This window comes from Bos indicus, chromosome 26, assembly GCF_029378745.1.
Source record: "Bos indicus isolate NIAB-ARS_2022 breed Sahiwal x Tharparkar chromosome 26, NIAB-ARS_B.indTharparkar_mat_pri_1.0, whole genome shotgun sequence".
Classification (NCBI taxonomy): domain Eukaryota; kingdom Metazoa; phylum Chordata; class Mammalia; order Artiodactyla; family Bovidae; genus Bos; species Bos indicus.
In genome coordinates this window covers 8,179,962-8,206,648 of record NC_091785.1, presented here as the reverse complement: position 1 = coordinate 8,206,648, position 26,687 = coordinate 8,179,962, and the positions used below count along the sequence as shown (strand labels likewise).

Genomic DNA, 26,687 nt, shown 5'->3' with positions numbered 1-26,687 from the left:
CCTTTGAACATGAAAGGATATGGTTCAGGTGATTGATTTGTTTTAGAATGCATGTGATATCAAGTTGTCAGTCTCCTGGTGGCTGTTCAGAGTGTGTGGTTCTTCACTCCTTTTTCATTCAAACAGTTTTTATTGAGCACCAGCTAGGTATTGTAAGAAAGCCTCAGCCAAGTATTAGAGATTCTCCCACTCTGTGCAGACTTCCTTGATAGACTTTGAAATCCTTTTGTGCGAGTTTGCTGGGAAGGGGAGAGGGACGTCCCTGGCCCAGTTTATATGTCAGAATTGTAAATGTCTGTAGTTAAGTTTTCCCAATAAACGATCATATGATCCAATATGCAGTAAATGGCTATATAGCTTAGAAGGACACACTTCACCTTCCCCCCAGCTTAGCTAAAGGAATAAACAAAAATCAAAATTTCCTATAAACTTTATGAGTGGGTTTATAGTAGAAAAATTGACTTGATGCTCTCTTATATAGAAGAATATTATAACTAGGTCTTTCTAAAATGAACAGTAGAACCTCCATCATTTGTTCTTATTTCCATCTTGGTTTATTTGACTCTGAGTCTCTTTAGGCCAGATAGCTAGCTGGATGTTGTCTTCCTAAGGCTATTTGCTCTAAGTTGATTCCTGGTTTTCGTAGTCAACTGGCCAAATGATTTAATATATATCGCGGGTGGTATATATATATGTGTGTGTGTGTGTGTGTGTGTATATATACCATGCACACATATATACATATATAAATATTGCATATACCAATATAAATATAACATATCCCATGTATTTTCAAATAAAATGTTAGGCAATTTTTAATGAGGCATGTGTTTAATAAGATTAGTCAAAGGACATTGGAAGACATAACAGTGAACTTTTTACTTGTAAATGCTGTCATCACAGGGCTGCTTCTTATTTCAATGCTTCATGAAAACCTAAGGTCTATTATTAAAATGTAGTTTTTAAAAGACATTTTAATGAGAACCTGGAATAATTCTGTAAGAGACAGAACTCTGTGCCAGTCTGATTTCATTCAGAGCTTGGTCTAATAAAGTATTCCTCCAAGTGTGGTCTGTGGACACCTGTATGCATATAATTTAAGATACTTGTTAAAAAGGCCCAGATCTACTGATCTGAATCTCTGGGCTAGGCCTGGGTGTCTGCATTTTAACCTATTTAGACAAAACTTTATAGTAAACTTTGAGATGTAGGAGAGTGGTTGTACCCTCTCTTACCCCTCTTTCTTATGCATGAATGTCCCCTCAAGAGAAATCTACAGTGTGGGGACCACAGTGCAGATCCTTTTAGTTGTCTAAAGGGGATCTGCGGGTAGGAGGGAAAAGCAGCAGTCTTCTGCTACCCCTCTTACTGACTTGTTGGCACCAAGTCCTCCAGCCACACATGCCAGCTACAGACCTGGGCTCGCCCAGGAACTCGCTTCCACCAGGGCTGTGCCACTCTTGCAAAGTAGGACGCCTTTCCTCTTCCTGCCCTTTGTCCACTGCTCTTGCATTTTGATGACAACTGCCATCCATTTTGCACTTATTACTTCTAGGCACTTAAACTCTTATCCCATTTCCTGCATGATGATCTTTCCAACAACCCTAGAGACGGGCGTTTTCATGCCCATTTTACAGATGAGATAACAGGTTGGCACAGGTGATGGAGTCATGGCCAGAAAGCGAGGAAGGAGGAGAAAGGAGATTCAAACCTAGTTCTTTCTACAACCTCTCTGCTGGATCGCTACTGAATGTTTGCTGCCTGGCTCTCTGGACAAGAGTGAGGAAGGCTTTGTTTTCTAATACCTTAGCCTAGATAATATGAAAAAAAGATGGCCTAGTTTTTTATTTACTTATCCCCTACAAGCTTTTACACATGATTTTAATATCAAAGGGAGGATATTAAATCCCACTCATGTGAATTATGAACAGTAATTGCAGACTAAAAAAGTCTATGTGTCATTGGGTAGATAAGGATTGTGTGTCTTTTGTATAGAAAAAATTACCATTAAAAAGATAAATGGTACTGGTGCCCAATGAGAGAGACAGGACATTGTTAGAGCATTCAGTTCAGTTCAGTCGCTCAGTCGTATCTGACTCTTTTCGACCCCATGAACAGGCCTCCCTGTCCATCACCAGCTCTCAGAGTCCACCCAAATCCATGTCCATTGAGTCAGTAGTGCCATCCAACCATCTCATCCTGTGTCATCCCCTTCTCCTCCTGCCCTCAATCTTTCCCAGCATCAGGGTCTTTTCAAATGAGTCAGCTCTTCGTATCAGGTGGCCAAATTATTGGAGTTTCAGCTTCAACATCAGTTCTACCAATGGACACCCAGGACTGATCTCCTTTAGGATGGACTGGTTGGATCTCCTTGTAGTCCAAGGGCATTAACTTGAACCAAACCAAAACAAAACAAAACAAAAACAATATCATAGCTATTCTTTTTCTAATGAATTCATTCCTGAATCTTGACATAAAGCTTTCTGTGACTTTTATCTCCCTAGCCCCTCATTTAAAACTAATTTAAAGTGAACTCATAAGAAAACAAAACTTAAGAATTCAAAGTTTTAAAAAGGTCTTAACGATCTGAAAACTGAATTCAGAACTTTGATGTAAATTGATTCTTATACCTGCCATTATCAGAAATCTGAATTGCATTCTGATTGGTTTGAGGATTAACAATTATTTGTACTTTTGAAAGTTCAAAGTTCAGTCGCTCAGTCATGTCCGACTCTTTGTGACCCCATGAATTGCAGCACACCAGGCCTCCCTGTCCATCACTGTCTCTCGGAGTTCACTCAAACTCAACGTCCATCAAGTCCGTGATCCCATCCAGCCATCTCATCCTCTGTCGTCCCCTTTTCTTCCTGCCCCGAATCCCTCCCAGCATCAAAGTCTTTTCCAATGAGTCAGCTCTTCACATGAGGTGGCCAAAGTACTGGAGTTTCAGCTTTAGCATCATTCCTTCCAAAGAACACCCAGGGCTGATCTCCTTCAGAATGGACTGGTTGGATCTACTTGCAGTCCAAGGGACTCTCAGGAGTCTTCTCCAACACCGCAGTTCAAAAGCATCAATTCTTCGGTGCTCAGCCTTCTTCACAGTCCAACTCTCACATCCATACATGACCACTGGAAAAACCATAGCCTTGACTAGACGGACATTTGTTGGCAAAGTAATGTCTCTGCTTTTCAATATGCTATCTAGGTTGGTCATAACTTTCCTTCCAAGGAGTAAGCGTCTTTTAATTTCATGGCTGCAGTCACCATCTGCAGTGATTTTGGAGCCCCAAAAAATAAAGTTTGACACTGTTTCCACTGTTTCCCCATCTATTTGCCATGAAGTGATGGGACCAGATGCCATGATCTTCGTTTTCTGAATGTTGAGCTTTAAGCCAACTTTTTCACTCTCCACTTTCACTTTCATCAAGAGGCTTTTTAGTTCCTCTTCACTTTCTGCCATAAGGGTGGTGTCATCTGCATATCTGAGGTTATTGATATTTCTCCAAGCATTCTTGATTCCAGCTTGTGCTTCTTCCAGCCCAGCGTTTCTCATGATGTACTCTGCATATAAGTTAAATAAGCAGGGTGACAAGATACAGCTTGATGTACTCCTTTTCCTATTTGGAACCAGTCTGTTGTTCCATGTCCAGTTCTAACTGTTGCTTCCTGACCTGCATATAGGTTTCTCAAGAGACAACTCAGGTGGTCTGGTATTCCCATCTCTTTAAGAATTTTCCACAGTTTATTGTGATACACACAGTCAAAGGCTTTGGCATAGAAAATAAAGCAGAAATAGATGTTTGTCTGCAATTCTCTTGCTTTTTTGATCATCCAGCAGATGTTGGCAATTTGATCTCTGGTTCCTCTGCCTTTTCTAAAACCAGCTTGAACATCTGGAAGTTCGCAGTTCACGTATTGCTGAAGCCTGGCTTGGAGAATTTTGAGTATTACTTTACTAGCATGTGAGATGAGTGCAATTGTGTGGTAGTTTGAGCATTCCTTGGCATTGCCTTTCTTTGGGATTGGAATGAAAACTGACTGTTTGCAGTCCTATGGCCATTGTTGAGTTTTCCAAATTTGCTGGCATATTGAATGCAGCACTTTCACAGCATCATCTTTCAGGATTTGAAATAGCTCAACTGGAATTCCATTACCTCCACTAGCTTTGTTCATAGTGATGCTTTCTAAGGCCTACTTGACTTCACATTCCAGGATGTCTGGCTCTAGGTGAGTGATCATACCATCGTGATTATCTTGGTAGTGAAGATCTTTTTTGTACAGTTCTTCTGTGTATTCTTGCCACCTCTTCTTAATATCTTCTGCTTCTGTTAGGTCCATACCATTTCTGTCCTTTATCGAGCCCATCTTTGCATGAAATGTTCCCTTGGTATCTCTAATTTTCTTGAAGAGATCTCTAGTCTTTCCCATTCTGTTGTTTTCCTCTATTTCTTTGCATTGATGCCTGAGGAAGGCTTTCTTATCTTGTCTTGCTATTCTTTGGAACTCTTCATTCAGATGCTTATATCTTTACTTTTCTCCTTTGCTTTTCTCTTCTCTTCTTTTCACAGCTATTTGTAAGGCCTCCCTATGCAGCCATTTTGCTTTTTTGCATTTCTTTTCCATGGGGATGGTCTTGATCCCTGTCTCCTGTACAATGTCGTGAACCTCAATCCATAGTTCATCAGGCACTCTACCTATCATATCTAGTCCCTTAAATCTTTTCTCACTTCCACTGTATAATCATAAGGGATTTGATTTAGGTCATAACTGAATGGTCTAGTGGTTTTCCCTACTTTCTTCAATTTAAGTCTGAATTTGGCAATAAGGAACTCATGATCTGAGCCACAGTTAGCTCCCGGTCTTGTTTTTGCTGACTGTATAGAGCTTCTCCATCTTTGACTGCAAAGAATATAATCAATCTGATTTCCCATCTGGTGATGTCCATGTATAGAGTCTTCTCTTGTGTTGTTGGAAGAGGGTGTTTGCTATGACCCGTGCGTTCTCTTGGCAAAACTCTATTAGCCTTTGCCCTGCTTCATTTCGTACTCCAAGGCCAAATTTGCCTGTTACTCCAGGTTTTTCTTGACTTCATACTTTTGCATTCCAGTCCCCTATAATGAAAAGGACATCTTTTTTGGGTGTTAGTTCTAAAAGGTCTTGTAGGTCTTCATAGAACCATTCAACTTCAGCTTCTTCAGCGTTACTGGTTGGGGCATAGACTTGGGTTACTGTAATATTGAATGGTTTGCCTTGGAAATGAAGAGATCATTCTGTTGTTTTTGCAATTGCATCCAAGTACTGCATTTCAGACTCTTTTGTTGACCATGATGGCTACTCCATTTCTTCTAAGGGATTCCTGCCCGTGGTAGTAGATATAATGTTCATCTGAGTTAAATTCACCCATTCCAGTCCATTTTAGTTCGCTGATTCCTAGAATGTCGACGTACACTCTTGCCATCTCCTGTTTGACCACTTCCAATTTGCTTTGATTCATGGACCTGACATTCCAGCCTCCTATGCAATATTGCTCTTTACAGCATCGGACCTTGCTTCTATCACCATTCACATCCACAACTGGGTATTGTTTTTGTTTTGGCTCCATCCCTTCATTCTTTCTGGAGTTATTTCTCCACTGACCTCCAGTAGCATATTGGGCACCTACTGACCTGGGGAGTTCCTCTTTCAGTATCCTATCATTTTTCCTTTTCATACTGTTCATGGGGTTCTCAAAGCAAGAATACTGAAGTGGTTTACCATTCCCTTCTCCTGAGGACCACTTTCTGTCAGTACTTTTGAAAGACTTCTTTTAAAAAGGAGCCAAGGGTTTATTATGCTAGAAATAATTGCACATGACACACTTCTTGAAAATTCTAAAATCTCTGCTCAGATGTGGGTGGAATTTTGTCACCTAGCTTCTGGGCAGCCTGTATTCTAATCCTGATTGTAGCATTAACTCTGATCTCGTCAGCTTCCTCATTTTTAAAACCAGCGGTTGAATTTCTAAGTAATAATTTCCTCTACTTGAAAATCTTTTGATTCATTGTGGCATGTAGTAGACTTGAAAGTACTTTACAAAGACACTGAACACTCTGTGTTATTGTATACTGTACTGGGAATGTGGAGCACATATAGTGAAGTGAAGTCACTCAGTCGTGTCCGACTCTTTGCAACCCCATTGACAGAGTAGCCTGCACCAGACTACTCCATCCATGGGATTTTCTAGGCAAGAGTACTGGAGTGGGTTGCCATTTCCTTCTCCAGGGAATCTTCCCGACCCAGAGATTGAACCCAGGTCTCCCGCATTGTAGACAGACACTTTACTGTCTGAGCCACCAGGGAAGCCAGGATACTAATAGAGAAAATAATAATGAATGCAAGTCTGTTGTAGTTCATCTTTTGTCACATACTTGATTGAATGTTAATCTGTAGACTTCCTATAGAGCTCTTCCTAGAATACAAATATATATCTTATAATTTTTTCCTTTATGAGGTACTTAAATAGCATTATAGTTCTATCTTTGAACTATACTTGGGTCTTATTTAACAACTAGCATATGTCACTCCCTCAGAGTGCAATATTTGGTATACTATCACCCTGAAATCTTGGTTCATAAATTATTATAAAAAATATTACTAATTTTAGAAAAGTAAGTATTATTAAATAACCAATGTCTGTACAGTCCAGAGACTCTCTGAGAAATGATGAAATTGAGGAAGAGTTTGGATTTTAGTAGCAATTTTAAGCACTCATTGACTCAAATATTTTCTTGCCAGACATTAATTCCTTCAAAATGTGTTTATGGATTACTGAGGTGAGAGGAGAAGTTGAACAAGAAATTTAAAGCATGATGCATTTTACAAAAGGAGAAGTAAAAGATGCTGTGCAAACCTGAAAGAGGCTGAATTCATCTAGTTTGCAGGGATGGATCAGCAGAAAAAGGCTGGGGAAAGCTGTTGCAAGGACACTTAGCAGAGATCAGAAGAACAGGCGGATAATGCGACTAACAAAGATTTGAGCAGAGGGAATGATTTATTTGTAGTTTTTAGGAGAAAATATTCTTTTTAAGGAATTAAAAGGCTAGTATAGTTGTAGTACAAGTCCAAAAAAGGAAAATGGAGCATGAGGGAGGCCAGAACTTGAGTGGGTTTGAAAGCGAATGTAAGGATGTTGGTCTTATTTAAGGGGAGTTATTTAAAGTTTTTAAGAAGAGGTGGGGCAGAAAACAAAGAATATAATCAGAGTTGTATTTTTATATAACTTTTTATTTTGTAATAGTTTAAGATTCACAAGGTTTACATTTAATAACTTTTACATGCAGATTTCTGTTTTGTTTTGTTATTTAGTGTTTAAAAGATTACTACAATGGGTAGAAAAGACTGAAGAGGATTAAGTATGGATGCAGGACACCAATTTGGAGATTAAGAAGCAAAGTTTAGTTTAGATGATAGATGAAGATGCCTTTGGAGAAGGCATTGGCAATGCACTCCAGTACTCTTGCCTGGAAAATCCCATGGATGGAGGAGCCTGGTGGGCTACAGTCCATGGGGTCGCTAAGAGTCCAACATGACTGAGCAACTTCACTTTCACTTTTCGCTTTCATGTATTGGAGAAGGAAATGGCAACCCACTCCAGTGTTCTTGCCTGGAAAATCCCAGGGACGGGGGAGCCTGGTAGGCTGCCGTCTATGGGGTCACACAAAGTCAGACACGACTGAAGTGACTTAGCAGTAGCAGAAGATGCCTTAAACTAAAAGTAGCCTGGAGATGACTAGAAGTAGATAGAGTCAAGAAAAATTTAAGAGATAGGAATGGTCAGTATGTCTTGGTAATTGGATATTGAGGTAAGGGATCGGGGAGAAGGTCAAATGACCTCTGGGTTTCTATTTTGAGTAGTTGAGTGGGTGTGGTGATGCTCACCTCTCGAGGTGAGTGTGAAGTACTTATGTAGAGAAGAAGCCTTTAAGCTGAAGCTCTAGAAATAAGTCTGGTGTGAGATATAGATTTAGGCTGTGTCAGCACATAGATAGTAATTTCAGTAAGATTATCTAAGAAGAGTATGTAAATTAAAAGATAAAAAAGAAAGGCTGAGAATAGAGCTTCAGGAACTATAAATGTTAAGTGGGTTAGCAAGGAGGAGGAACTCTTAAGGAGAGTCAGAGAGAATAGCAGAGAAAGAGATATAGGAGAAAGAGAGAGAGCGGAAGGGGAGGGAAGAAGAAGAAAAAGGAGGAAGAGGAGAAAGAAGAGAGAGAAACTGGAGAGAGAGGAAAAATTAGTAGACTGCATCATATAAGCAAAGGAAAGAGTATTTCAGAGAAAAAATATCCTGTAGCCTCTGCCTCTTTGCTCTGACTTCGTGCAAAGTCATAATTGAGAAGTTTCTTGTGGTTCTCTATGTGTCATTTCTTTTATTTTTAAAGTTCAGTATTTATGGTTTGGCAAACTGGACTTCCAAGATAAAGCGTGATATTTTCTGCCACATTCTTTATGTCTTACAAAATGTTATTTTGAACTGATGATACTTGGAGGGAAAAAAAAAAAGGTAAAATATGCATTTTTAAAAGCTTAGGTTTCATAAACTCAAACACACTTTTACACATGAATGTGTAGTTAAAGTACGTTTCACATGGTGTGACGTGTGTATGACAGTGCACACATCAGATCCCTGGGTCATAGTCCTGCTGCAGCTGCTGCTAAGTCACTCCAGTCGTGTCTGACTCTGTGCGACCCCAGAGATGGCAGCCCACCAGGCTCCCCCGTCCCTGGGATTCTCCAGGCAAGAACGCTGGAGTGGGTTGCCATTTCCTTCTCCAATGCATGAAAGTGAAAAGTGAAAGTGAAGTCGCTCAGTCGTGTCCAACTTGTCACAACCCCATGGACTGCAGCCCATCAGGCTCCTCCGTCCATGGGATTTTCCAGGCAGGAGCACTGGAGTGGGGTGCCATTGCCTTCTCCCCTCTGTCCATGGGATTTTCCAGGCAGGAGTACTGGAGTGGGGTGCCATTGCCTTCTCCCCTCCGTCCATGGGATTTTCCAGGCAGGAGTACTGGAGTGGGGTGCCATTGCCTTCTCCGGGTCATACCCCTAGGCCAACTGAAATCAAAGCTTTGGGTGGGTCCTATGTATGGCAACCCACTCCAGTATTCTTGCCTGGAGAATCCCAGGGACAGAGGACCCTAGTGGGCCGCCGTCTATGGGATTGCACAGAGTCAGACATGACTGAAGCGACTTAGCAGCAGCAGCAGCAGCATGTATCTTTACAGAATCTTCCTGACTAATGCCCAGAGTGGGTGGAAAGTGGTCAGAACATGGAAATACTCTGATAATGTTAAATGAGGGTGTTCTATATAATGACTTAGAGACAGATGTGACCTAATTGAAACCTTATTGTCACCACTGTTAGGAAGAGCATGCTAAATAAGTTTCTCTGAAGAGAAGTGGCAGCAGGTAACGCGATAGAAGAGGAGAAATTTGGAGTTATCCCACTGAATTGGGAAGTGATCATCACAAATCCCAAAGGATATTCAAGGTTGGAGTTAGTGAGGCAGGAGTTTGATTTATAGTAGTTTGATGCTGTGACAAAGTGAGTGCCAGGTTCAGAATAACCAGCTGGAATAACATCTCTTAAGACCATTTAATATTGGAGAGAAATGGCCATACTCCTTTAAGTAATAGAGAGCTGAAGGTTCAGCCAAAGCTTCAGTTAAGGAGAGATGCAAAAAGAAGTTGGTGATTAAATGTTGTGAGAGGAAATACCTTTGGGTTTTGCTGCAGGGATAACAGAGGACTATAATAATTTGAAAGTTACTTTTGAAACTTCCAGTAGGAAAGGACATGACATCTTGGTGATCCCCATAATGTACAGGGGAGGCTGATAGTGGGGATGTCAGGGAGAGGGTAAGAAAACTCTATGCTAAGTTTTGTGTAAGTTATCAATCGAGAATTTGGTTCCATGATGTTTGAGCTGAATTTCAAGCAAGCATGAACTGAATATGGATATACAGGTAGCTTAGCATGTCATCATTTCCCTGAAAGTGGGTTAAAGTTAAAATTATTCCCAAGTGACTCTGATAAAGAATCTGCCTGCCAAGCAGGAGATGTGGGTTTGATCCCTGGGTTAAGAAGCTCCCCTGTAGAAGGAAATAGCAACCCACTCCAGTATTCTTGCCTGGGAAATCCCATAAACAGAGGAGCCTGGTGGGCTACTATCCATGGGGTTGCAAAGTGTAGGACACAACTTATGGACTAAACAAAAACAATGTACTTTTAACTTATGTATTTATTCCCCACCGTGTTCTCAAAGAATTTAAAGTATTTAAGAAACTAAGTTTAATGACTAAAATTATCCATGAATGTGAGAAATAAATAGTGATATGATAGTAACTCAAAGAGTCAAAAGTGAAACGAGATATTCATTTTATTAACTATGGACAAAAACTTTGCTTTATTGACGTTTAGAACTCCCAGTACTGTGTTCAATACAGAAATGGTCATGATCCTCATGATGCAATCATTTCTATGAATGGTGCCCTTTATAATACAATTCTAAGCTTAGGAAATAAATGGAGGGGAGAGTAATGAGGCTTATACGATGTCGGATGAGTCAATGTATGGTTAATATTGAGTCACTTTCATGCTCTCTACTGCCTGCCTTTCTGCTTAATGGTTCTTTATCTGCAGTAACTTGGTACAAGCATCAAATATGTTCAACAAGTATCTTGTCTGGATTATCCTGTTGCTAACAAGTACATTTCCTCCATACTAAGGAATCTTTCTCACTCCAAAGATGACAGTGTAATTTTGATTTAATTCCTGTTGATTGCCATTTTGCTTTTATACATGAGGAGGAATCCAGTCTCTTAAAGTATTCAAGATATTTTTAAAAATAGATAATGTGACCTCCTCCTTGCATAACCTTACCACAACAAACTTTGCAGACTTAGTAGAGATATATGTAGAATGTGTGGTATGTGTGGTTTTTTAAATGTGAAGGATGACAGTCAAACTTCCTGGCTTTGTTTCAAGTAATTCTGTTTCCAAGCAAGTGTCAGTTGCTGTGATACCCTTATGCTTAAAGTATTCTGAGGAATAAAGTCATACTTGAATATTTTCAAGTGATTTAAAAAAAATTAGAACAGAGGAGATCAGTGCTTATTGTTAATTAAATTACAGTGTTCATTGATAATAATTATTGAATCATGTCAGGTCGAAAGACCAATGTTTTAAATCTAATCGTATTGAAAAGAATATATATATATATATATATAAACTGAAACACTTTGCTGTCACCAGAAACAATAGTTTATTATAAATCAACTGTGTTGTTCAGTTGATAAGTTGCATTTAACTCTGTGACCCCATACACTACAGCATAAGCAACTGACAAACAACTAATCTCAAAAATATACAAGCAACTCCTACAGCTCAATTCCAGAAAAATAAATGACCCAATCAAAAAATGGGCCAAAGAACTAAATAGACATTTCTCCAAAGAAGACATACAGATGGCTAACAAATACATGAAAAGATGCTCAACATCACTCATTATCAGAGAAGTGCAAATCAAAACCACTATGAGGTACCATTTCACAACAGACAGAATGGCTGCTATCCAAAAGTCTACAAGCAATAAATGCTGGAGAGGGTATTGAGAAAAGGGAACTCTCTTACACTGTTGGTGGGAATGCAAACTAGTACAGCCATTATGGAGGACAGTGTAGAGATTCCTTAAAAAACTGGAAATAGAACTGCCTTATGATCCAGCAATCCCACTGCTGGGCATACACACTGAGGAAACCAGAATTGAAAGAGACACGTGTACCCCAGTGTTCATCGCAGCACTGTTTATAAATAGCCAGGACATGGAAGCAACCTAGATGTCCATCAGCAGATGAATGGATGAGAAAGCAGTGGTACATATACACAATGGAGTATTACTCAGCCATTAAAAAGAATACATTTGAATCAGTTCTAATGAGGTGGATGAAACTGGAGCCTATTATACAGAGTGAAGTAAGCCAGAAAGAAAACACCAATACAGTATACTAACGCATATATATGGAATTTAGAAAGATGGTAACAATAACCCTGTGTACGAGACAGCAAAAGAGACACTGATGTATGGAACAGTCTTATGGACTCTGTGGGAGAGGGAGAGGGTGGGAAGATTTGGGAGAATGGCATTGAAACATGTATACTATCATGTATGAAACGAGTCGCCAGTCCAGGTTCGATGCAGGATACTGGATGCTTGGGGCTGGTGCACTGGGACGACCCAGAGGGATGGTACAGGGAGGGAGGAGGGAGGAGGGTTCAGGATGGGGAACACATGTATACCTGTGGTGGATTCATTTCGATATTTGGCAAAACCAATACAATATTGTAAAGTTTAAAAATAAAATAAAATTTAAAAAAATTAAATAAAATAAAACTAATCTTATCGGAAAATACGTCTCTGACAAGAATCAAAAGTTAGTTATTCCTTCTCCCTGGAACACTTCTTTCCATCGCTTGCCTGACTGACTCTTCCCTATTTCTGGTATTTCTCATTCCTTGTGTATGTCTCTCATTCATCCCCAACCATAGGGTTGTTTGGTCCCCAGGAACTTGTAACTTCTACAATTTGGGCTTCTACTTCAGCCCATCTCAGTAAACATTCAGTTGCTTAAGCGGAAACCTGTGACTGTTCCCTTTTCCACCTCTTCACATTCACTCTACCAGTAAGTCCCATAACTTTCACTTGCAAAATATATTTCCAATTCATTCACATTTCTGCCCATCTCTACTGTCAACCTCTTCACCTCAGCCATCCCATGTCTTGTGTGAGATTAGTGCAACAACATCTTTTCCGAGCTGTCTTTCCCTTCTCCTTCCACTTGAAACTGCTTCAGTTTCTTCACTGAAATCCTAAGTGGTCCTTTGCAAACATAAGTCAGACAATGTCATTCACCATCCTTGTTTCACCCGTGAATAGCTTTCCATTTCACTAGGAGTCCAGTTCTCTCCCACAGTCTGCAATGGCATGTCCCTGCTCCTATCGCCTAATTCATCTCCAGCCATCCTTTCCCTACATCAAAAGACTCTGCCATTTCTAAATTGAGCCTGAAAACATTCTGTTTCTCCTGCTTTGAATTCCCTTCTCTTAGATCTCCTATGGGATGGTTTATCTCATCCTTCAATCTCAGAATACATATTTTCAGACAGGTCTTCATTTCAGATTCCAAATGGATCTTTTTCTTGATTCTCTACTCAGCATCCATTTTGTAACCCTCCAAATATTTTCTCTGGAGAAGGCAATGGCACCCCATTCCAGTACTCTTGCCTGGAAAATCCCATGGATGGAGGAGCCTGGTAGGCTACAGTCCATGGGGTTGCAAAGAGTTGGACACGACTGAGCGACTTCGCTTTCACTTTTCACTTTCATGCATTGGAGAAGGAAATGGCAACCCACTCCAGTGTTCTTGCCTGGAGAATCCCAGGGATGGGGGAGCCTGGTGGGCTGCCATCTATGGGGTCACACAGAGTCGGACACGACTGAAGCGACTTAGCAGCAGCAGCAGCAGCAGCAAATATTTTCTCTGTTTTAACAGGTGTTATTTGTTGGTTTACCTATATGTTGTCTGTCTTCTCCTACTAGAATGTGAGCTGTGTTTCATTTTCTCATGTGTACTCATGTTGTATAGGAAGCACGCAAGAAATGATTGCTGATGGAAAGAATGAATGAATGGTGTAAGGGTCAGGCTGAACAGACTGCTAGAGCAGCTAGTAGATGTATAGCTGGAGCAGGATGGTCTTTTTTTATCTTGAAAATTCAGTGACTAGTAACATTTATTAACCATCAAAAGTATATTTGCACAGAAGATATACTTACAAGAATTATTCAAATATAACATCCCAGTTAAGTATGGAATCACTGCTGATCAGACAAATCAATCACATTTTCAGTGTATAATTCCTTTAAAAAAACTTCCTCCTCTTCATGATTATGTAAAAGACATGCTTTCTATTTTTTTTATTTTATCAATTTTTAAATTGGAATGTAGTTGACTTAGAATATTGTGTTAGTTTCTACTGTACAGCAAAGTGGTTCAGTTATACACACATACACACATAAAACTGATAATACATACCTAAAAGTGATTCAGTTTGCTATACATCAGAAATTAACATTGTAAATCAACTCTTTCAAATATTTTCTATTATGATTATCATATGATAGAGAATACAGTTGTCGGTGCTATACAATAGGGTCTTGCTGTTTATCCATTCTCTCTGTAAAAGCTCACCTTTGCTAACCCCAAACTCCCACTCTATCGCTTCCCCAACCGCCTGTACCTGGGCAACCACCAGTCTGTTCTCTGTCCATGAATCTGTTTCTTTTCATTGATAGGTTAATTTGTATCATTATATATCCCACATATAAGTGATGCCATTCAGTATTTCTCTTTCCATTTCTGACTTACTGCACTTAGTAAGATTATCTCTAGTTGCATCCATGTTGCCACAAATGGCATTATTTCACTTTTTTATGGCTGAGTATTATCCCATTATATATACATACCACATCTTCTTTACCCATTCATCTGTCAATGAATGTTTGGTTGGTTTCTGTGTCTTGGCAATTGTGAATAGTTGGATCAGCCTGGTTTTGAAGAAGGATATGGGATGGAACTTAAATGTAAGATCAAACAGTTTTCTAGCTAGCATGAGTAATTCATTTCTGGAAGTTTTTATTGGGAAGGTAAGGTGAGAGAACGTGTCCAAAAGGACTGCAAAGATAAAGACTCAGAAGACTTTCTCCTGGGAGCTCTCTGTAGAGCTCGAATCTGTCCACAAGTAAAGTTAGAGCATCATCATGGCTCACCTCCTGCTCTTCATATTTTTTTGTCCTATTGCCAGCTTTCCTCATTCATTCTAGAGGTTGACAAAAATGTGGAAACCATGCAAGCTCTGTATACAAAATATTTGCCCAACAGTCCCTGCACCTTTTAAAGCACATTTATATTTGTGAGTGAGTTATAACCCAATCACTCCAGGAAGGAGCACCCTGAAATTCTGGGAGCCAAGATTATAGAAATATTCTGGAAACACAACCTCCTGTTGGTCCTCTGAATCCTTTTGTCCCATCTCTTAGCTGCAGCTTGAAGAGCCGTTGTCTTGGGCTTTATTCTGCCTGAACTGCCTTTGGCTTAAATTGTTTAAGCTATTTATCTCTAGCCCCCACTTTTACTCAGTGTCCCACAACCTCAGTGACCAGCTCTCCCCTCTTCTCCCTCCCTACAACCTCAGTAGCCCAGCTCTGACTTCTGGAACCTTGAACTGGCAAAGCTCTTTGAGTTCCCCCTCTGCATGACTTGAAGCATCCGTACAGTGTTAAGTCACGTTCCTGCAAATATGTTGTTTGCAATTCAGGTGCACTTTTGTTATGAACCCCATGTCTTTGGCATTTATTTATTATATTCGTCTCCTTGGCTTCATGGCCTGCCTAAACCTCTTTATGGTTTCTCTGTTTCTTCTGTCTTTCTCTTGCTGATGGTTGTGACCTTATTTCACAACAGTTACATTTTAAGATTGATCTTGCAGATTTGTAGGTGTGGTTTACTTCCATAAATATAGCATTCATGTCAGCAGCAACTCCAGGTCACTTTTTACATCACTTCGTGGGTAATTATTGTTGTATTTTAAACCCATCAATCACTTTTGCTTGTATTTATATGCAGTGGCTGAATTTGAACCTAGATTTGTTGTGTTGGAAATACAATAAATATTAGCTGTCACTGTAAGGGACAGAGCATTAAAGGGCAGCATGGTATAAGATGACAGTGAATTCAAGTTATAAAATCACATTTATTTCTCTTTCTTCTTCCCTTTCTCCCTTTTTTCATACCCTCTCTAACTTCTTCAGTAAAAATTTAAGGTAGCTACCTTATTGGATTACAGTATGTGAACCATTATACTAACATTTAATTAAGTTTATAAATTTTTTATATTTTAGATTTTTCTCATAGGACTATCAATACTTACATAGAAAGCATTTGCTGTTTAGATTCTTATATTCAGGCTTCTCAAATATATGTATATTACATATCATTAGTTACATTAATTACAAATGAGTGACTTTGAGATTTTCTTGGAATATTGTATTTTTTATCTTATAAGCATAAAGAGAGCTTCCTTTATTGTTTTGAATTCAAATGCAGACACTCGCCTGAAGTAATAGTAAATTTTTTTAATGCTTTCCCCCCTCCATATTTATATATCAAATCCATCTGAGGCAGGGTTTGTAGGAAGGAAAGGAGATATGCTCAAGACAGAGAGGAGAGAACAAATGTGTGAACACTAAAATCAGAATAAGTTGAGTTACATTGCTGAATTCAAGAGGTGTTTCTGTATGAGAATATATCTGTCTGTAAAAGCCACGAGACATGCTCAAACTTCTGTAATGTGAAGAATGAATTAGATCACAAAGGGAATCTCTCTGAATGAACCATCACAGAATTTTTTAAACTATAGAATTATTGTCAAATGGCCAGAGTTCCCTGCTGATACTGCTTCAGTGGATTTGTTGAGTCTTTGTCCAAGAGAGTTTAAAGATTAAAATGGCCAAAGGGATACGGAAGACAGAGAGAGTGAGAGACAGAGGCAAAGTGACAGAGACACAAAGAGAAGAAAGGCATCAAGAGACACAGAGAGAACATGAAAGGGCGTGTAATGAAGGAGGGTTTGAACAGTGTTTATTTCAGGCTCGCAGTCAGGAGATCCGAGTTCTGCTTTAATCTCTTACTTAAACTGAGTCCCTTGGACTGCAAGGGGATCCAATGGGTCAATCCTAAAGGAAATCAACCCTGAATGATCATTAGAAGACTCATGCTGAAGCTGAAGCTCCAGTGCTTTGGCCATCTGATGTGAAGAGCCAACTCACTGAAAAGACCCTGATACTGGGAAAGATTGAGGGCAGGAGGAGAAGGGGGGAACAGAAGATGTTGGCATCACGGACTTGATGGACAGAGTTTGAGCAAATTCCGAGAGATAGCGATGGACAGGGAAGCCTGGCATGCTGCAGTCCATAGGGTGACAAAGAGTCGGACACAACTTAGTAACTGAATAACGAACAACAACCATTGGTGACTTTGTTTTCTTATGTGTCAAATCGGAATAGTAGTAACATCTGTTCTACCTTTTGCATAGGTTTTTGGCAATCATAGAATGAAATGTTAGATGTGGAATTGTTTTGAAAGCATGAAATGCTTTCTGAAGGTAAAAGATCATACTGTCCAAGCACAGCATTTTTACTTTAGCAGTATTAGTGATAAATAAGAAGAATATTTGCTTTTGGATTTTATAATTGTGATCGTTTATTCAAATTGTGAATAAAGTTAAGTATTGTGTTCTTAGAAGTGATTTAGTAGAGGGTGGCTTGGGTTTAAGTCAAATGGGTTTATGTTTAAACCCTGTATCTACCCGTCAGTACTCGCTGTGCAACATTGGACAGGTTATATGCTCTGAGCCTCGGTTCTGTGATGGCAAACTTATCAAGTCATTGTGAGACTTACATGAGGGGTTGCTTTTCATTGCAGTACATGGAGTAACTCCTTAATAAATATTAGTTGTAGTAGTATTAATACTACTATTATGATGATGACTTTTGCTGTCTTTATTGGTTAATTTTTTCACTTTGGTTAAGAAGCCTTGAAACTTCAGAGCTTTCATAAGTAGGAGCATGACTGTTTGGTTTTTAAATTTTAATTATTTAAAAAAAAATCTCAGTATATACGCCATCTCCCTTCAGGCAGAGTCAAAATGTAATGTATTGAATGTATTCTGATGTATTAATTCCCTGATATCTCAGTTGGTAAAGCATCCGCCTGCAATGCAGGAGACCTCGGTTCTATTCCTGGGTCAGGAAGATCTGCTGAAGGGATATGCTACCCACTCCAGTATTCTTGGGTTGCAGTACAAGTTTGCTGGTAAGGAATCCACATGCAATGTGGGAGACCTGGGTTCAATCCCTGGGTTGGGAAGATTCCCCTGGAGAAGGGAAAGGTTATCCACTCCAGTATTCTGGCCTGGAGAATTTCATGGGCTGTAGAGTCCATTGGGTCACAAAGAGTCACACACAACTGAGCCACTTTCACTTTCTTAATGTATTAAAGCCCAATGTAAACAGCTGTTTGGATAAGAAATCGAACCAAATTCATCAAAGTAGATGATCTGCCTCCTTACGACCTGTAGGTCAGTGTAGCAAGGCTAAATTTGGCTCTCATTTTCTGGAAGCATCACCAGAGGAAATAATGAATGACCCATGTCATAATTTTCAGCCAAGAGGAAGTGTGCATTTGGGGTGTAGGGGGGTTGGTAGCAAAACATGTTATTTTCCTGCTGCTGAATCCAGATAAATGTAAGGTAATTTAAAATGTTAGGTAATTTATCTCAGAGATTAACTCTGAGAAGCAACTAAATAAGATAATTTTTCTGAAATGATGTCTTTAATGATCGATTTTAAAGTCAAGCCTTTGCAGTAATTGAAATGACAGCACATAACACATGGTGATGACGTGAGCTATTGGGTTTCAAAGGACTAGACAGAACATCATGGCTCCCACTCTGTGCCCTGCAGGCAGGGTCACCCTGGGTGATGAGGAACTTAATGGATGTTCATTGTGTGACCATGCTGACCTTGTTGTGAGCAAGTAAATGCCAAGAGATCTCAGCTGTGTGTGTGTACTGAAAGATAAGAAAGAAATTGCTTTGACATGTTGAGTTGAAATTGGACATGTAAATATATGCCAAATGTTTTCTTCCCCATCATTGCTCTGTTTTTGTTTTGCAGTTTAGATCTCTAACTTCAAAAGTAGAGTTAATCATAGACGATCCAGCCCCATGGTTCTTATATTTTGGAATGGAATGTGTGTGGTCTCATTCTTCCGAAATTCTTATGATCGTTATTCTCATGGAAAGCACTTTGCAATTCTTCTGTGAAACCCCATGGTTCTTCTTCAGTGGTATGAAAGGGGAACTATAGAACAGGAGTTTGAGCTGGGCTCTTTTGGAGACTGCTCTATTTTGAGTGAGGCTCACTAGTGTGAAGTAGCTGCTATATGCCTCTCTGGAGCACTGAATGACTGCAGTAGTTGAAAGGGAGATTTTAATATTGATTTTTTTGGAAGTTGATGAATACCTACAAAGAGCAATACATTTTTTTTCCTTTAATTAGTACAAGTTTGCTCCATCTGTTAACATCTAACTAGTGATTTCAAGAGCTACTTAGCATCATTCCTAGTCAATAAGAATGAGTATCAGTTCAAAAGAATAAGCCGTAAGTGATAAATCAGCAAACAAATATCTTATGGGTCAACCACTTTTCACCTTGACCCAAATCATTATTTTTGTTTAGAGTTACAATATCTAAATTTCAAGTGGATACTGATCTACTTTAGAACTATTAAAAAAAATAGAAATGGCAACTTGAAATTATTTGGGATGCATTTAATAGAAGATTAATATCATTGGCCACTTAGGAACTACATTGCTATCATAATATTTTGGCCCAATGTTTCCAATGTTTTGTATCGTATGCTGATTATAGATATGAATGTTGCAAATAGTCTTGATTTCTTCATGACTGTTTTGTGATAAGATTGGGATAGCTATGGCAGAGTTGCTTGATGTGAAAATTTAGTCTGAAACTTGTTGAAAACTGATTTTCAGTTTTGAGGAAATATCTCAATTGGCCCATAGCTTTTTAGGATTGAATTTTGTCTTTAAAATATGTGAGCTGGTTGATATTTCTTAGCTCTATACCTACAGAGTTCATTCAAGAAAGCTGTTAGGCTAGAAATAGGATTTACTGTTTGGGCAGAATCTCAACAGTTGAGGCGGTGAGAGGACTACTCCAGGAGTTTTCTCGCTTCTAGATGATTCATTGAATATTTCACAGTATATAGATGGAGATATCTTCCCACAGTGACTCCTGGAATTAGATGCTTTTAAGGCACCCTAGGGAAATGGCAACCCACTCCAATGTTCTTGCCTGGAGAATCCCAGGGACGGGGGAGCCTGGTGGGCTGCCATCTATGGGGTCACACAGAGTTGGACATGACTGAAGCGACTTAGCAGCAGCAGCAGCAGCACAATGACTATATCTGAGTAAAAGAACTGTGAATTACAGTTGAGGTTTGGACTTCTGACCTACCAACTGAATATACTTTACTGTAGATCAAGGACCAGGAAAGTGCATTTAAGCTTCTTCTGACATGTGAGCCTAATACTGACCTTGAAGCGCTAAAAATATTTAGTGAGTGCTTTTTATCAGTCAAAAGTTGATTATCAGTTCAGTTCAGTCGCTCAGTTGTATCCGACTCTTTGTGACCCCATGAACCGCAGCATGCCAGGCCTCCCTGTCCATCACCAACTACCGCAGTTTACCCAAACTCATGTCCATTGAGTCGGTGATGCCATCCAACCATCTCATCTCCTGTCGTCTGCTTCTCCCCTGGCCTTCAATCTTTCCCAGCAGCAGAGTCTTTTCAAATGGGTCAGCTTTTCACATCAGGTGGCCAAAGTATTGGAGTTTCAGTTTCAACATCAGTCCTTCCAATGAACACCCAGGACTGATATCCCTTGGGATGGACTGGCTGGATCTCCTTGCAGTCCAAGGGACTCTCAAGAGTCTTCTTCAACACCACAGTTCAAAAGCATCAATTCTTCGGCGCTCAGCTTTCTTTATAGTTCAACTCTCACATCCATACATGACCACTGGAAAAACCATAGCCTTGACTAGATGGACCTTTGTGGACAAAGTAATGTCTCTGCTTTTGAACATGCTGTCTAGGTTGGTCATAACTTTCCTTCCAAGGAATAAGCGTCTTTTAATTTCGTGGCTGCAGTCCCACCTGCAGTGATTTTGGAGCCCAGAAAAATAAAGTCTGACACTGTTTCCATTGTTTCCCCATCTATTTGCCATGAAATGATGGGATTGGATACCATGATCTTAGTTTTCTGAATGTTGAGCTTTAAGCCAACTTTTTCACTCTCCTTTTTCACTTACATCACGAGGCTCTTTAGTTCTTCTTCACTTTCTGCCATAAGGGTGGTGTCATCTGCATATCTGAGGTTATTGATATTTCTCCCGGCAATCTTGATTCCAGCTTATGCTTCTTCCAGCCCAGCGTTTCTCATGATGTACTCTGCATATAAGTTAAATAAGCAGGGTGACAATATATAGCCTTGACATACTCCTTTTCCTATTTGGAACCAGTCTGTTGCTCCATGTCCAGTTCTAACTGTTTCTTCCTGACCTGTATATAGGTTTCTCAAGAGGCAGGTCAGGTGGTCTGGTATTCCCATCTCTTTCAGAATTTTCCACAGTTTATTGTGATCCACACAATCAAAGGCTTTGGCATAGTCAATAAAGTAGAAATAGATGTTTTCTGGAGCTCTCTTGCTTTTTCGATGATCCAGAGGATGTTGGCAATTTGATCTGTGGTTCCTCTGCCTTTTCTGAAACCAGTTTGAACATATGGAAATCCATGGTTCACGTATTGCTGAAGCCTAGCTTGGAGAATTTTGAGCATTACTTTACTAGCGTGTGAGATGAGTGAAATTGTGCAGTAATTAGAGCATTCCTTGGCATTGCCTTTCTTAGGGATTGGAATGAAAACTGATCTTTTCCAGACCTGTGGCCACTGCTGAGTTTTCCAAATTTGCTGACATATTGAGTGCTGCACTTTCACAGCATCATCTTTTAGGACTTGAAATAGCTCAACTGGAATTCCATCGCCCCCACTACTAGAGTAGTGATTCTTCCTAAGGCCTGCTTGACTTTACATTTCAGGATGTCTGGCTCTAGGTGAGTGATCACATCATTGTGATTATCTGGGCCGTGAAGATCATTTTTGTACTGTTCTTCTGTATAAAGCTGATTATAGAATCTTTGTAAAATATTTTAAAATTGCTTTTGCTGATATTCATTCTTAGTAATAATTTTAACTATTTTTTAAGTGCCTAGAAGTCTTCATCAAATGAAGGCATCAGATATTGATTTGATTCTCACATTTCTGGCCATGTTTGGGGCATATTTACAGCTGCTTGGTTTGTGTTCAGTGGGACTGTGAAGGAAGAGTGCATATCTTTTAGACCTTTGGACATAGCTTGAAATTGGAGATGAGATCTCATTCTCTTCTTATATGTAAAAGTTGCCTGAGAATTAGTGATTTGAAATATAGCTAAGTATAGGAGTTGTGTGACAATGGTTTCCAGGAGTTTCAGTCATAAGAGCTCCTTTTTATCAGGATAATGTATTATACTTTAAATATCTGTTAATTGATGAAACACATGACATAAAGCTTCTAGGAACTCAGTAGCAATTTAAACTAAACTTATCTCTGTTTTGCAAATAAATTCATCCACATAGAGAACAAACATACAGATAGCTAGGCAGGAAAGGGAGGGCAGGATGGATTGGGAGATTGGGATAACATATATATACTACTATGTGTAAAACAGATCACTAATGAAAACTGACTGTATTGCAGAGGGAACTCCACTGAATGCACTGTGGTGACCTAAATGGGAAGGAAACTAAAGGAGTGGGGATATGTGTATATGTGTGGCTGATTCACTTCGTTGTACAGCAGAAACTAACATGACATTGTAAAGCAGCTATATTCCAATAAAAAAGTAAATTTACATTATGTATTCCTTATGCCAGATATATTACCTGTAAGTCCTACCTCTTCTTATCATCAACGCTTCACTGTATCCCTAAGGCTTTAGAATGAAGTAAAACTCTGTATCACTGCCTTCAAGGCCCTGTGAGACCGGATTCCTGCCTGCCTTTGCAATCTTATTCTCCTTTTCCTTTTCTTCTAGCTCACTCTGTGCTTCAGCCTCATAGGTCTCCTTACTGAATATTGATTGGATAGATCAAGTTCCTTCCAGTCTTTGAACCTTCGTATTTGTTTTTCCTTCTACCCAGGATGCTCTTCTCTGTGGATTCTATGATGCAGTCCTCAGCTTTGAGAAGCCTTCCTGACAACTTGTTCTGAAACAACCTTCCACACTCTCTGACATAACACTAGTGCTCTATGGATATTGCAAGCCTCCTACATGATATCCACAATGTAGAATATCCTTTCCTGTTTAGAAAACTAATGAGGCTCTGTTTATCTGTAGTGAATAATGCTATCTCTCTTGTTAGAGAGGTAGGTTATATTTCCCTATGCATACCTCAGATTGCCCACTTTATCTAAAGTTGTGTAGAAAGACAATTAGCCTTTGTGTATATTTGGGAATTTTCTCTGCAGTAAATAAATGGGGAAGTGGGCTTTCTAATTCATTTTCTTAAACTTTGAAAATCTGGAAGACCTGTTGCTAATCCTGGCAAAGGTTATCTGGGGATATTATACCATCTAATGAAATCTTTAAGGAAGGAAAGGATCATCATGTTAGTTTTAGCATTTATAAATGAAAGCACACTAAATTCTTAGGGTGTTAGGAAAAGAATCTATATCTGATGTGTTGCAGCCAACAGACTGGCTCATATAAGAACTGCTTGTTAAATTTTCAGGAATTTTGCAAGCAGGCTGACTTTGCATTAGTAGCTTGAAATTGGCTATGGTGGGAGTGTTTATACCATGGAAATTGGCAAACACTACAAACCAGGGCTTTTTTTTCTCCCTGGAGAGTGCATTTAACAGCACACTATTATATAAAGCCAATATTTCAGAGGCTGACAATTTGATGATGAGAAATCAATAGGGCCAGCTTGAAATAACCAAGTTACTTTTATGGTTGTTTGGATTGAAAAAGTCACAAATTTTGAGTGTGGAAGAAAGAGCTTTTTTTTTAAAAAAAGAAATAGATTATTTGTACACAGAAGCAGACATGAAGGATTGAAAAAAAAATCAAGATCTTTGTATTTGCTTCTTTCGCCTTTCAGGTCAGGCTGCTGAATTCTTGCAAAATGTTGTTAAGATATATTCTTGGGGTTAGGGCAGATAGTCACCTTCTGGAACTTGCGATAACAGCTTTCCTCAGCTCCCACACTGATAACACAGCTCAGCTGATCCCACATGCAACATCACATGTTAGTTACAATGAGTGTGTTAGACTGCTTCTTCAGGGAAAGAAAAAGGTTCCAAGAAGAGTTAGGTGCAGGCTCGGATTGATTATGGCTTACAGTGTTGAAGCAAGTGGAGACTAATGAGAGTTGCCCTAAGGTTTCAAGCCTTCAGTGGGAAAGGACTTAAAGGAAAATTACCTGAAGAGGCAGGGCTTTGAGCATTGCTCACTGACAAGAACATCTTTGAGATACACCACTCTGCGAAGGCAGAGAGGGATTATTTGGGATATTTCAGAGGCAAATGTCATTGGGCAATACCTCTATGAAGGGATAAATGGATAAATGATAAGACACAGGTCCTATATTTCTCAGTTTATTTTAAAGTACTGCAAAGGCAAAGGCGAAAGCCTCTAGTTAGTTTCTTCAGGGAGATTGAATGTTCTCCACTTAAAATTAAGTTGGAAAAGCAAGCACATCCTGAAATTCCTTTCCTCCCCTCCAGTTTTTGGTAAGTACTTGGAAAATTCGAATAATTCTAAGGGATTCTGTAAGACTAAGTTGTGTCATCTTTCCTGATGTCTTTATGAAGCAGGTTAATTGTACTGTTTATGAGTAGAAAGAAAGTGGCTTTCTTTAGTCATCTTTGGATGTAACTAATTATTTTCTTGGAAGAAGGCTTTATTTTTAATCTTGAAGCATTTCTAGGGCTTAGATTTTAATGGACCGCTATTATTATTTCCCAAAGGATAAGATACCATCTGTAGTTAAACAAGTTGGGACTCTGGGATTGATAATATCTAGTCTTTAGTCTTTATTATATTAAAAAATATGAACCCACTGGTGACCTTACACTCTGACTCAAGGAAAATAAAGGAATTTTTAATAAAGAGAATATTATGCAGTTTGATTAAAATTAATTTCTTAAAGATCAAATAAGTCCTGTTATTTGGAGAAGCAATCCTAGAACAGTAGATCTCAGGAGTCACTATGCAGTTGCTGTGGGTTCTTGACCTTGAGGTCAGGAATGGTGAAGATAATTAAGAAGGGAGAGCTTATGAAAATCATAGATGGGGACAGAGTTTTGCATCTTATATTGAACATTCAGTGGAAACAACTCTCTGCCTCAGGAGAAATAAGATTTTAGGAAGACAAAATTAAAAAAAAAAAACTTTGAAGGAAACATACAGTTAAATAGTTCTGGCAAATTAAAGTAAAATTCTCACAAACAGGACTTTTTAAATAGACTCTATTCTGAAGCTCTATTCTGGCCATTCATCACCATCTGTTCATGAAGTGAAAATTCCTGCCATTAGTTTTTAGACACAGGCCATGTGAAAGAGAATCTATTGTAAAGAGTAATATCGATTATACCAATAACAGTTGACCAGTATTAAGTATCTCGGAGAAGGCAATGGCACCCCACTCCAGTACTCTTGCCTGGAAAATCCCAGGGACAGAGGAGCCTGGTAGGAGGCCATCTATGGGGTCGCACAGAGTCGGACATGACTGAAGCGACTTAGCAGCAGCAGCAATATTAAGTATCTAAGTCATTATTGAAACAAGCAGTAGATTTTTATCTTTCGAAAAGCATGCCCGTTCTAGAAAATTTTAGAGAAAAAATGAAGGAAAAAATATAATTCTGTCACCAAAGGCAACCAATGCCAACATTTATTTCCTTTTGATACTGTTCTAAGTCATGACTGCACACTCTGTTACTACTTCCTGTTACTGCAACTGCAGTTACTACCACCACCTTTTCACCCAACATTTACTGAAAGTAACATTATCTTTTTACCAATCTTCACGTATCTTTTCAGTTTTATTGAGAAATAACTGACATACATCAGTATATATATTTAAAGTGTACAGCATGATGGTTTGATTTACATATAATGGGAAATGATTATCACAGTGTTTAGTTAACATTCATCATTTCATGTAGATAAAATAAAAAAAAAATTCCTTGTGGTGAGAACTTTTAGGATCTACTCTATTAATTTTCCTATGTACCATATGGTAATGGTAACTATAGTCATTATTTTGTATCAGTATTTATCTTATGGCTGGAAGCTTATGCATTTTGATCACCTTTCTCAAATTCTTCCTCCTCCTCCCTCCCGACACCACCTCTGGTAACCACAAATCTGAACCCTTTTTTTCGATGCGTTTTTTTTTTTTTTTTTAATTAGACTCCACATAAAGTGAAGTCATACAGTATTTGTCTTTCTCTGATATATTTCACTTAGAAAAATGCCTTCAAGATTCATCTGTGTTTTTAGGAATGTTAAGATTTTCTCATTTTTATGGCTGAATAATATGCCATTGTATATCTATATATCTATATCTAGATCCAGATAGACACACATCACAGCTTCTTTATCCATTCATCTATTGGGGATGCTTAGGTTGTTTTCATGTCTTGGCTATTGTGAATAATTTTACTATGAGCATGGTAATTCAGATTTTTTTCCAGTTATCGTTTTCACTTCCTTTGGATATATTCACAGAAGTAGAATGACTAGATCATATGGTAGTTCTAGTTTTTAATTTTTTGAGGAATCACCACACTGTTTTTCATGGTGGCAGTAATAATTTACATTTCCACCAACATTGTATAAGGGTTCCC

General features: G+C 39.0%; 1 protein-coding gene across 3 annotated transcripts in view; it reads left to right on the top strand.

Annotated features, from left to right (window-relative positions):
* The window catches only part of PRKG1 (protein kinase cGMP-dependent 1), a 1,416,234-nt gene that overhangs the window by 152,736 nt on the left and 1,236,811 nt on the right, over positions 1-26,687 (top strand). The window contains exon 1 of one of the 3 annotated variants that reach the window (XM_070781205.1): positions 24,032-24,569. The exons of the other annotated variants lie outside the window; for them this stretch is intronic. The gene's annotated coding sequence lies outside the window, so the exon portion shown is untranslated. Of the gene's footprint in view, positions 1-24,031; positions 24,570-26,687 lie in introns of those variants that run through there. 3 annotated transcript variants of the gene reach the window in all.